Below are 9,997 nucleotides of genomic sequence, written 5' to 3'. Positions count from 1 at the left end.
ATTCTTCAATTAAACTAAATATAGCCATAAAGTCCTCTGTTATATAAAGTAATAGAGCACTGCAGCAACTGTTAACTAGATCTGTTAACTCCTTGAAAGCACCAGAGGGGCTGGAACCTTTAAACCCATCAAGGACAGTAATATATATTAAAAATTAATTAAATTAAAAGAGTGATATAAGAACATATGGTGCAACACCTGCACAAGCATCTAAAGGTCAATATAGCTCAGGTGGGGCTTTTGAAAACAATGCTGATGAACAAATTTGTTTCCTTACTCTTGGAATAGTGCTGAAAATATTTTTGTTTATGTTGGTAGATTCCTGAGTTGAGTTAAATGTCTGATACGGATCACAGGAGATTGTTTGCCTTTGGGAAAGGGTGAACATGATATTTTTTCTCTTGGGAATAGACCCAGATATGGTGGTGGAGCAGAGGGAGTGGGTAAACTCGGCTCTCAGGCTGTTATTACAGCCTTGTCTGCTCAGCCAATGTTTTCTGTTGAACATTATAATTACACTGTTGTCGTTGTGTGGAATGATGCAGTGTGTACACAAAATAGCCTGCACACAGCCTGTTCACTCAGTCACAAGCACAGCATGAAGATGTCAAAAGGAAAGAAAAAGAAAAAAGAGGAATAAAAAAGAAAAAACGGAAAGGGAAGAGGAAGGGAAGAGGAATACTCCAGCACAATGAGGATTACAGAGGTATGTAACTATTGCCTGTGTGTTTCTGAACAGGCAGAAGTGAAGGCAGGTGTGGTTCAGGAGGGGTGCAGATCAGTTCTGTCACTCGGCTGGACAGGGAAGCACATTCCCTTCCTGGTAACACAGCCTGTTCCTGCCACACTAAGCCACTGCAATTCCAGCAGTATTTTAAGTCCCCAGCCTAATTTGTCACAGGATGGCTTCATCCAGACCAGTCCTGAACTGACAAATTTGGTCACTGGGAAGAATTTGGGTATGAAGCATCTAACCAACTAGGCAGAGTAGGCACAAAGATTCACCACTGAGAACATCAAATTCTCCTGGGTGCTTCTTTTGAAAAGATGCCAGCTGTCTATGCAGCATTTCTTCCTCCAACACTGAAGAGTTTGACTTGATGGCTACCACTGCCATACATGAGTCAGAATGGTCAGAATCTGACACTCCAAATACACAGGATCACAGGAGAAGCTGGGAATGCTGCAGAGTCAAGCAGAGAAATTTGTGGAGAAGCTTACACAACCTGAGTGCTCAGGATATTTGCCAGCAGATATAATGGATCTGTGTGGATGGGTGTAAGAACAGAGAGTGGATCTTGTGGTGCTTAGCTTGAAAAAGACTTGATAAACCCATGATTACACCAACTTTTCTTTCTGCATTCTGGCTATTTCACTTATCTGGGCTACCAGTTAAATCTATATATAAACAGGAAGAACAGTAGCAGGCTTTGTCTACAGAAGAAACAAGGAAAAGCACCTGGATATAAATGGGATGAGCCAGTATAACAGTTTGTGTAGCTGTGCTTGGCTATGCTAACAGATAAATGGGAGGCTTCAGCCTACTCACAGTTAATCCTGTTATAGAAGATGCCACCTGCAAGGTGGCCTTCCATTTGGAAATTTGGAAATTCAGCTGTGATTCCTCCCTTTATGTGGAAAGTGGGAAGGAGCGAAGTGGGAGAGTTGGGTGTGCAACAAGTGATTTAATTGGTAGCACTTCACTGTTTGCTGGCATAAACTTATTCTGAGATGGGACTGCAAGTTGAAGAAGCTGGAATACCTCTCTGAAGTGCATGGATCAAGTGTAAATCACCCTTGATTTATAGTCCACAGGGCCAGCACTTGCATTGCCCCTGTGTCCCAGTATGACTATGGCCATATCTGCACAGTGTAGGCACAAAGCGCCCCAGTCCCACAGATGTGTCCGGATAGGAGGCAAGAGAGCTCTCGAGAAATCATAGTTCTAAACTGCTTTAAACAATTGTCCTGGGTTACAGTGTATTCTATTACCATCCTCAGGAGCTGTTGAAACCAGGTGGGGCAGTGTTTCCTTGCCTCCTCCCCCCAGACTATCTTTCTGTTAATGGCCCATCATTGTCCTGCCGCCTGACTCAGAGATAACTCCCTCCGGACTATCTCCTGTTAATGAGCCTAATCAACACTTTGCCTCATGACTCATTACCCCATTGTGAGATGCTCCACCCAGAGGGAGGAACCAAGCATTCCATCCTGGATATAATCTGAGATTCCGACACCTCTTTCCATGGGCTTCCCAGAGGACAGGAGCTACACAGCCACCAATGGACCTTCTGAGGAAGAGCAGGCCCTTTCTACAGGATCACTGCTTTGACAGAACCACATCCACCACTTCAGGAGGACTGCAGTCACTATTTTATCGGACTGCTACTGCTACCCTGACTAGCAGTGTGTCAGGTTGTATCCTGACTCTGTCAGTTTAACCCAGTGTTTTCTGCCTTTATTTTTTGTTTTTTAATTTCCCTAGTAAATCGTTGTTCTGACTTGGTGTCTCCCACTGCTTTCACTGCTTTGTTTTCAAACTAGTACAACAGTGAGGTGACTTTTTTTTTTTTTTTTAAAGGCTAATGTGTAAGGATGAGATATGGGTGTGTCAAAGAAATGTGAGGAAGAGGAGATAAAACAAAACAAGGATGAAGAAAGAAAGAACAGGATGGCAGTGGACTGCTGTGGCTGGCCAGTTCAAAACTGGAAAGCCTGAAGCACTCTGGTAATTCTATGTGGGTAACCTTCCCTTCCCTCGGTCTACATGGTCAGGGTAACCTGCCCATGTGGTCCCTTCAGAGGAACTTTCATGGGAAGGCTGTAATGGCACAAAAGGACACCTATGCCACCACCACTGTGACTGGAGAAGGGGACCCTGCAGGCCTCAGAGGCAGCCTCACCTCTATTCGGTTTGCAAGTACTTTGCCTCAGGGTTGTGATTTCAAGAACAGCTGCCCAAAGGCCCTGTGTGATGAGTCAAGCCTTCTTGGTGCTAATTGTTTAATGCTAATTGTTCTTCCTAGACTTTGGACACAATGTGAGTCCTGCAGGTATCCTACTGGAGAACATTTCATGCCGTACATATGCCAGATTTAAGTTGCCTTCTCAAAAAAATAAAACTGTTTATGTAAAGTAGGGTTCAATTATCTTGGCTGAATGTGTCTTAATTTATTTGAATTTTGAGATATCATGCTTAGACACATTTCATTGCTGGCTTTAAACAGCCTTTGCAGCACTTTAGATAGAAGTTGCACTGGAACAGTCCTCAATCGTTATGTCATTGTCATCAAAAATAACAGTGCCAACTTACAAATGCGCTAAATGGCTACACTGAGAGATGTCTACTATCTATGAAGCATTTTTGTAGCTGTCTGATAGTTCAAGATACTAAAACACTTGAGAATCTCTGGGAAGTAAAATTTAATTCAGTTTCTTGGCATGAGCAATTAGTTGGTTGCCTTAGCTACTCCTCAGATGAATCTGTTACATCCAAATTAAGTTTAAGCCAACACATCTGTGTTGGGTTGTTGGTTAAAAAGGAGATGGAGAGGCCTACACATTCTTTAAGCAAGATAAAAAAATTCCAATAACTGTACTTACTTTGTGTTAGTGAGAGCTTTATAATTGTGTTTAATACATTCAGCAGTATGAAGACTTTACTCTTTAGTTTTGTTTGCATTCAGGGGTATCAGCTTTTTTTTTTTTTTTGATCTATTGATCTATTACACATGGATTTTTAAATCTGGGATATATTGAACACATCTGCTTGGACAGGCTCAGCGATGCCAATTGAACCCATCCAAAGAAGTTTGAAGCTTAGCATGGAGAGCCTGTTTCAAAGATGATGTTAAAAGAATGGGAGATTGGGCTTTTTAAATTCAATCTAATATTGAAATTTTCCAGATACAGAAAGTTCAACCCAGTGAAGTTCTTGGAATAACCTCAGACCACCTGCCTGGGCAGCAGCTGCCACCCCAGGAGAGTTCCTGCCATTATGATGTCCCAGGCAGCCTAGGGCATCACAAAAGCACCAGAGCATTGGGATGACGCATGCCCCAAGATTTTTTCTCCTTTTTATATGTATCTGTAGCTTTACAGATTTTAATATATAGCTGTATAGCTTTTAACTCTTTGTCACTTTTGCATAGCAGTTGCACTTTCTCACATATTATCCTGCCCTCTTGGAATTCTGTTTAGTTTTGCTTTTTAGCCTGGCAAGGACACTTTGTTTTTCACCATACATGGCAGGCATAATAAAATGTAGGGCTAAAAGATTTGGGGGGAGCTCCAATGGGGCAGAAATTACCTAGCCAACTGCTCTTCTAATTGGACAATACTTTTCAGATATTAATTAATTTAATTGATTAATTATAAAAATTGTATGGATCTGAGACTGTCCTCAGGAGTGTGGATGACCCTCCCCAGTTTAATGCAGGTCCTGTGTTCTCCATTTTAACATGTGTGTGGCTTGGCTCCTCTGCTGGAGGACAAGTGTGAGCTGTATGTCTCTCCTGGCTCACACCCCCTGAAATCTGCAATCTGCAGGTCCTTGCCCACGCTGCTGGCAGTGCCTGTGCTCTCAGCTGGCTTCAGCTATGCAGAAAGACCTGTCTGTAACTAAGAATGAAGCTCAGATTTCTGCTGACAATATGATAAAAGCTATAAATTGCTCTCATGGATGCACAGTTTATATGTGGGCCTTTGTACCACTTCAGTTATCACAATTTATAAACTACATATTATATAGATATATATTTATAAATACTTATGTATACAAGGGTAGATAAAAGAGCAGGAAAATATTAGGGCTTCAACTGACACTACTTATTTAGGTACACTCATAAATTTTTATCAATATAAATGCATTCATTTTAAAACACTGAGTAAATTTCTTGAATTATATGGTAGGAAAAGAAAGTTATTTAAAATGACACAAAAATTACACTTAATTTTGGTCTAAAACAGGACAGGATTCAAATGAGTCTGAATGGCAGAGCTCTTCAGTCAGATCATGACTTTTCCCGAAGTCACCTCTCAGATTATAATTGTACTTTAATTACTATTCAACCCACTTATGTTCCACAGTTGTAAACTGTCTCCTGTTTTTTGAGTTTTTTTTTTTTTAATTGCATAACATTTTGTGGTTTCCAGCTCACATTTCTCCTTGACAGATTGAACTTAAATCAAAAAAACCCAGATGCTTTTTTTTTTTTTCCTTTTCTGTGGGAATCTTAGCAGTAACCTGTGCTTGCTTCTTAAGCTCTGCCACTGATAATTACTGGCAAACAAAACCAGTAAGATGTTGACTAGACCAAAGTTCCTTTTCAAAACTACTGTCTGCAGTCAATAGGTAATTAACTCCCTCTATGGATTCAGAGCTCCTGGGTAGAGGGTGGGAAATTAAGTTATTAGCAAGGCTGTTAATGCAAATTTCTAATTTACCAACACTGCTTGCTAAGAAGGACTGCATACTATTAGGGATCTGAAAAATGTTTTGCCTATAAGTTTGAAATATTTTCATTTAGCTTGGGCTTTAATGGCTCCTTACTTCTCAGCCTTGTTACGAATATGCAAATTGGAAAGCAAGCTTATATAAGCAGTGACCGTGATTTATACTACCAGGAACATTTTCCAGTAGAAACAATGGGATTTGCTGGAATTAAAAAAGTAAGGTACGTGGAGATAAGGAAAAGAAGGCAGCATGAGGAGGATATATTGCGGTTTGAATATGTAGGGTTGGATATTCTGCAGTGACAATGAACAGCACAGAAGCTTTTTAAGAAACCACCCTGGAAGTTTCTCTGTCAGCTTAGGTTTCTCCAGATGAATCTCTGCTCTCTGGTGGAAGGAGGCCTGTTCAGAAGCAAAAATTCAAATTTACATGTTCCTACTTATTGTGTGGTCCAGGACCTCTTTACTGACCACGAGTTTTTAGAACATGGTGAATGCCTGAATTCTTAGGAAAGGCAAGGTCTTGCAGAAACACACTAGGCATGTTTAAATTCAGTCACTGAAATTAGTGTCACTCATTGTGGTGAGACTATTTGCTTTCCTATTAGACTTGATTACATTACACAGCAAAGTTAAATTCGTATAACCCATATCAGATAGCAGAGACTGAAAGAAGCATTTCTTCTACTTCTCTAAACTCTTTTTAATATAAGAGTGAATGCTGGAGACAAACAAGAAACCTCAAGAATTACACAGTTGTAGGTAGTGTGTCTGAACACCAGACTGAAACAACACTCAGCACTTCAAGGAACAAAATACTTCCCAGATTTGGGAAAACCCTAAAAGAGCTCATTGGAGAAAGCTGGAGCTGAAATCATTGTTCCTTTTCGGTATCAAGACCCTCACTGCTGCGCTCACTGTGGGTGGCTCATTGCATATTTGAGTGTCTCCATTTAATTAAGCACTGCGCGGTGTTGGTACAACTGAGATGTAATCTCAGGCCCCAGGTCCTGACTCAGAGCACATTACTGTCAGTGCAAAGGCTCCCATCAGCTCTGATGGGTTTCGGTTGGGCCATATATGAGTTGAAAATCTTGAAAAAAGCTTCCTAAACTTGTCACAGAATTTCCAAGTCATGAGACAGACAGATTTTTGGTCTTTAAAACACAGAAATGGCTTTTCATTGAAAAGAAATCCTTCATTGTGCTTAAAATATGTCTCAACACTATCCAGGTTCCTTTATCCTCAGTAACTACTGATAAAAGTGAAATATGGAGGAGCAGTATATCTACAAGGAATAGGAAGCAGTTATAAATTGTCATGTGTCAAAACAGAATGCAAGACTTCTGCACCACTTAAAAAAGCTTTTTCACTGAAGTACCATGTAAAAAAAAAAGTGGCAAAGGAAATAACCCAAATAAAATTATGAACTAAGCCTCTCACATGCATGTTTCTACTCACTCCTATCATGTTCTTTTGTCCCTTTCCCTTATCTGACACATCCCAAACTTTATCTTCTGTTCTGCCTTCCCAAAGCATCCTTTTCCTTGCTGTAATATTGATTGAAACAACTTGATCCACGTGGCCTGAGTCTCTGGAGAGGGAAGGGAGATACCCTGGAGCTCAGACAAGCCCTTGGGAAGAGGAGAGACCAGGAGAGGAGCAGGTCACAGGGAGCACCTTGGAGAGATGTTTCCCCAGGGATCCATGAAGGTGACAATGTGAATTTGCTGTGGCCTAAGGAGCCACAGAAAGCTGGTGGACAGTGAGCAGGGCCGGAGGAAAGCGCCTGGCCTGCAGAACCCAGGAGGAGGATGCTTGGTCACAACATGGGGTTTGTTCCATCTACTGCAGTTTGACTTTTCTCCCTTTTTAAAGTTCTTTTCTTGATGGTCTCAGAGCTAGTTTAAGTTCTCATAATTTCTTATAACAATTTTTGGTTTTTAAAACCATATAGAACAAATGAATAATTTATTACATACTTCTGCCAAGAATGACCAACCGAAGATCTCACATTTGTACATTTCTTCCTCCTTTCACTTAACCTTCTCCCTTTTTCAAGTGTAGAAAATAGAGGTGGGGAAGGAAGAAAATTAAAAAAGCTAAGGACTGAAAGCCAGACAGACAAAATAATTTTTGTCACTTGTGTAGGAAAATGAAAAATGGTTACAAGGTTCCATTGAATGACATTGAATGCTTCAGTTAAAATGCAGTTCCCATTTGTCAAAAATTCCAGCTTAGGAGGATTTTTTGGATGTATGAACTGCAAAGTTATTCATTTAAATAATATGCAAATTTCTAAGCAATGACAACAGAAAAGTGAGTAAAAATTTAAAAGCCATCATTTTTGCTGAGTGTTGTTTACTCAGCTGGTAGCTCACTTTTGATTGTGGGCAGTTACCATTAGTGCCTTGCTTTTACAGATTCTCTGCTGATAAGAGACTTGAGCTGCTGACCCAGAAGAAGCAAACATGATCCCCAGGGTGTGGTGACACTGCAGTTATTGCTTCCACTTATCACCACACTGAACTTATCTGAAACAGGGTGTGGAAAATTGCTCACTGTGCTGAGCTGGCCAGAGAGGGAATGGGTACAAACCACTGCTCCCCTGTAAAGAAAACAGTGATTTATTTGGTGAGGTGTTGGCTTATTCTGCTGACACCAACCACCTCAGGGACTGCAGGCAGTGAGAGAAAGCATTAATCATCAGGACAACGAGGTGCAGGCATTTGCAGCTCTTGTGTATACAAAGCCAGAGGTCTTTGGCCAGGTACTGATTGGAGAAAACACTCAGTTGAAGTTCTTGGTTTCTTGTCTTTTGCTTTAACTGAGGTTCATGACAAAATAAGAAAGAGTGAAGTTTGGCCACTGTTTCAGGAAGTTTTGTGCCATGAAGACGTTTCGGTTCACTGATATAGAATATAAAAGAGATACTGAGATACAAATCCATCAGGAAAAAGCCCCTAAGTGGGACTGCCTTGCTAATGGCCATTTCGCCTTTTTTGACCTCTCTGGCTTGGTTCAGTTCCTCAGAGCATAAGCAGACATCTTGTCTGTCTTTCCTCTGGGGCTCCTTAACTGCGTAAGGTGGATCAACAGCACCAAATGTGATCATAGAATCTTTAAGGTAGGAAAAGACCTCCAAGACCATCAAATCCAGCCTTTGAACAAATGCCACCATGCCCACTATGTTGTATAGAGAGAAGAGGCTTTCTGAGGGGTGTCACTCACAGATAATGCAAAGGTTTCAATGTAAACATGAACCATTGCCATTGGGGAATCAGTCCCCAGCCCCTTAACGAAATCACTGTGGAGTACTCATCGAGAAGTGACAAAAAGTTGACAAGTTTTGGGAGTAAAGTTTATGGTTAATGTAAACATGCTTGTTATTTAACCCTGATAACATTAAGTAGGTAACAGGGTCTGCTGCATGTAAGCAAAGCCTACTGTTCCTGGAGTGTTATCTCTGAACGTTCTGCAGAGGGGGAACATATAAATGTTTCCATTTTACAGACAGGGCAGTGGGCACCTGGTGAGATGTAGTCGTGTATCAAGCTGTTCAGCAGACAACCTCAGTGCAAGGAATTAGAGTTCATGCTTCTTAAGGCAAGTTTGGCTTTCTATCCACAGGGTATTTTATTCTCCATTAAAGTACGTTTCTCTGTAAAACACCCATTATACAGAAAAATCTGTATTAGGTCAGAATAGTGAACTAAGGGAAAACACTGTTAGGGGTGATATTGCTTCTTCTGTCGCTTAATATGCTCGAAGTGCAATGAGCTTGCAAGCCATTTCTTGGTACATATAAATGCTAATGGCATTCATTAATACACAGGTATTGAGAGGCAGAGCCACAGCCCACTGAAGTGTGTAGAAAAGGAAACCCTTCATTTTCACAAGCTTCTGAAAGGGACTGGTCAGGCACAATCTTCTTTCTTCTCTGACTGATGCGCAGAGAGAGCTTAGCTGAGGGGAACCACTGACATCATAAAGTCGTATCAGGCAAAGCATCATAAGGAACCAGGCAGAGCAGCAATGCCTGAAAGATTTCTTTTACAACTGTGAACCTTGTTTCACTCGTGGAACTCAGTATTTGCCTGTAAACAAAAATAATTCTAAAGGAAAGAAATAGCAAAGAGCAAGTATGGCTTATGAGAAACCAGCACCGAAGTTCATATGTCTGACCTGATGAACTTTGCTGCAGGGGCTTGAAAACGCCCAGCTGCCACTGCTGTTTTGGTTAAGCTGTGTAACCTGTGTCCTCCTCTGTCAGGTTATTTTGCTGCAAGGTAAATGATTCAACACGAGGGCATTCCGCAAAAGGCTCCTTAACTCAGCACGGAGCAAAACCGTGTCCTCAGCAGCCCATTATTCATAGCAGCTGCCCTCGTCGGGAAGAGTCAAGGGCAGAGGAAAAGCAGCTGCTGGATCAGGTTACCCTGGCACGGTCCATCGTGGGCGGAGAGGCAGAGCAGCACTGACCATTCGGGTTTGACAGACCGGTTTCTGTTTCATAGGAAACAAGGATTTCCCACCCCCCCCC

The 9,997-nt window shown here is 41.4% G+C and overlaps 1 long non-coding RNA gene across 1 annotated transcript in view; it reads left to right on the top strand.

Annotated features, from left to right (window-relative positions):
• The first annotated feature begins 576 nt into the window (after positions 1 to 576).
• LOC121675607 overlaps positions 577 to 9,997 on the top strand; it is a 25,285-nt gene continuing 15,864 nt past the window's right edge. The window contains exon 1 of the long non-coding RNA XR_006020132.1: positions 577 to 706. This is a non-coding gene — a long non-coding RNA (uncharacterized LOC121675607). The remainder of the gene's footprint in view (positions 707 to 9,997) is intronic.

This window comes from Corvus kubaryi, unplaced genomic scaffold, assembly GCF_017639235.1.
Source record: "Corvus kubaryi isolate FWS band 111438036 unplaced genomic scaffold, C.kubaryi_AGA036_p1.0 74, whole genome shotgun sequence".
Classification (NCBI taxonomy): domain Eukaryota; kingdom Metazoa; phylum Chordata; class Aves; order Passeriformes; family Corvidae; genus Corvus; species Corvus kubaryi.
This window is presented reverse-complemented; position numbering and strand designations above follow the sequence as displayed.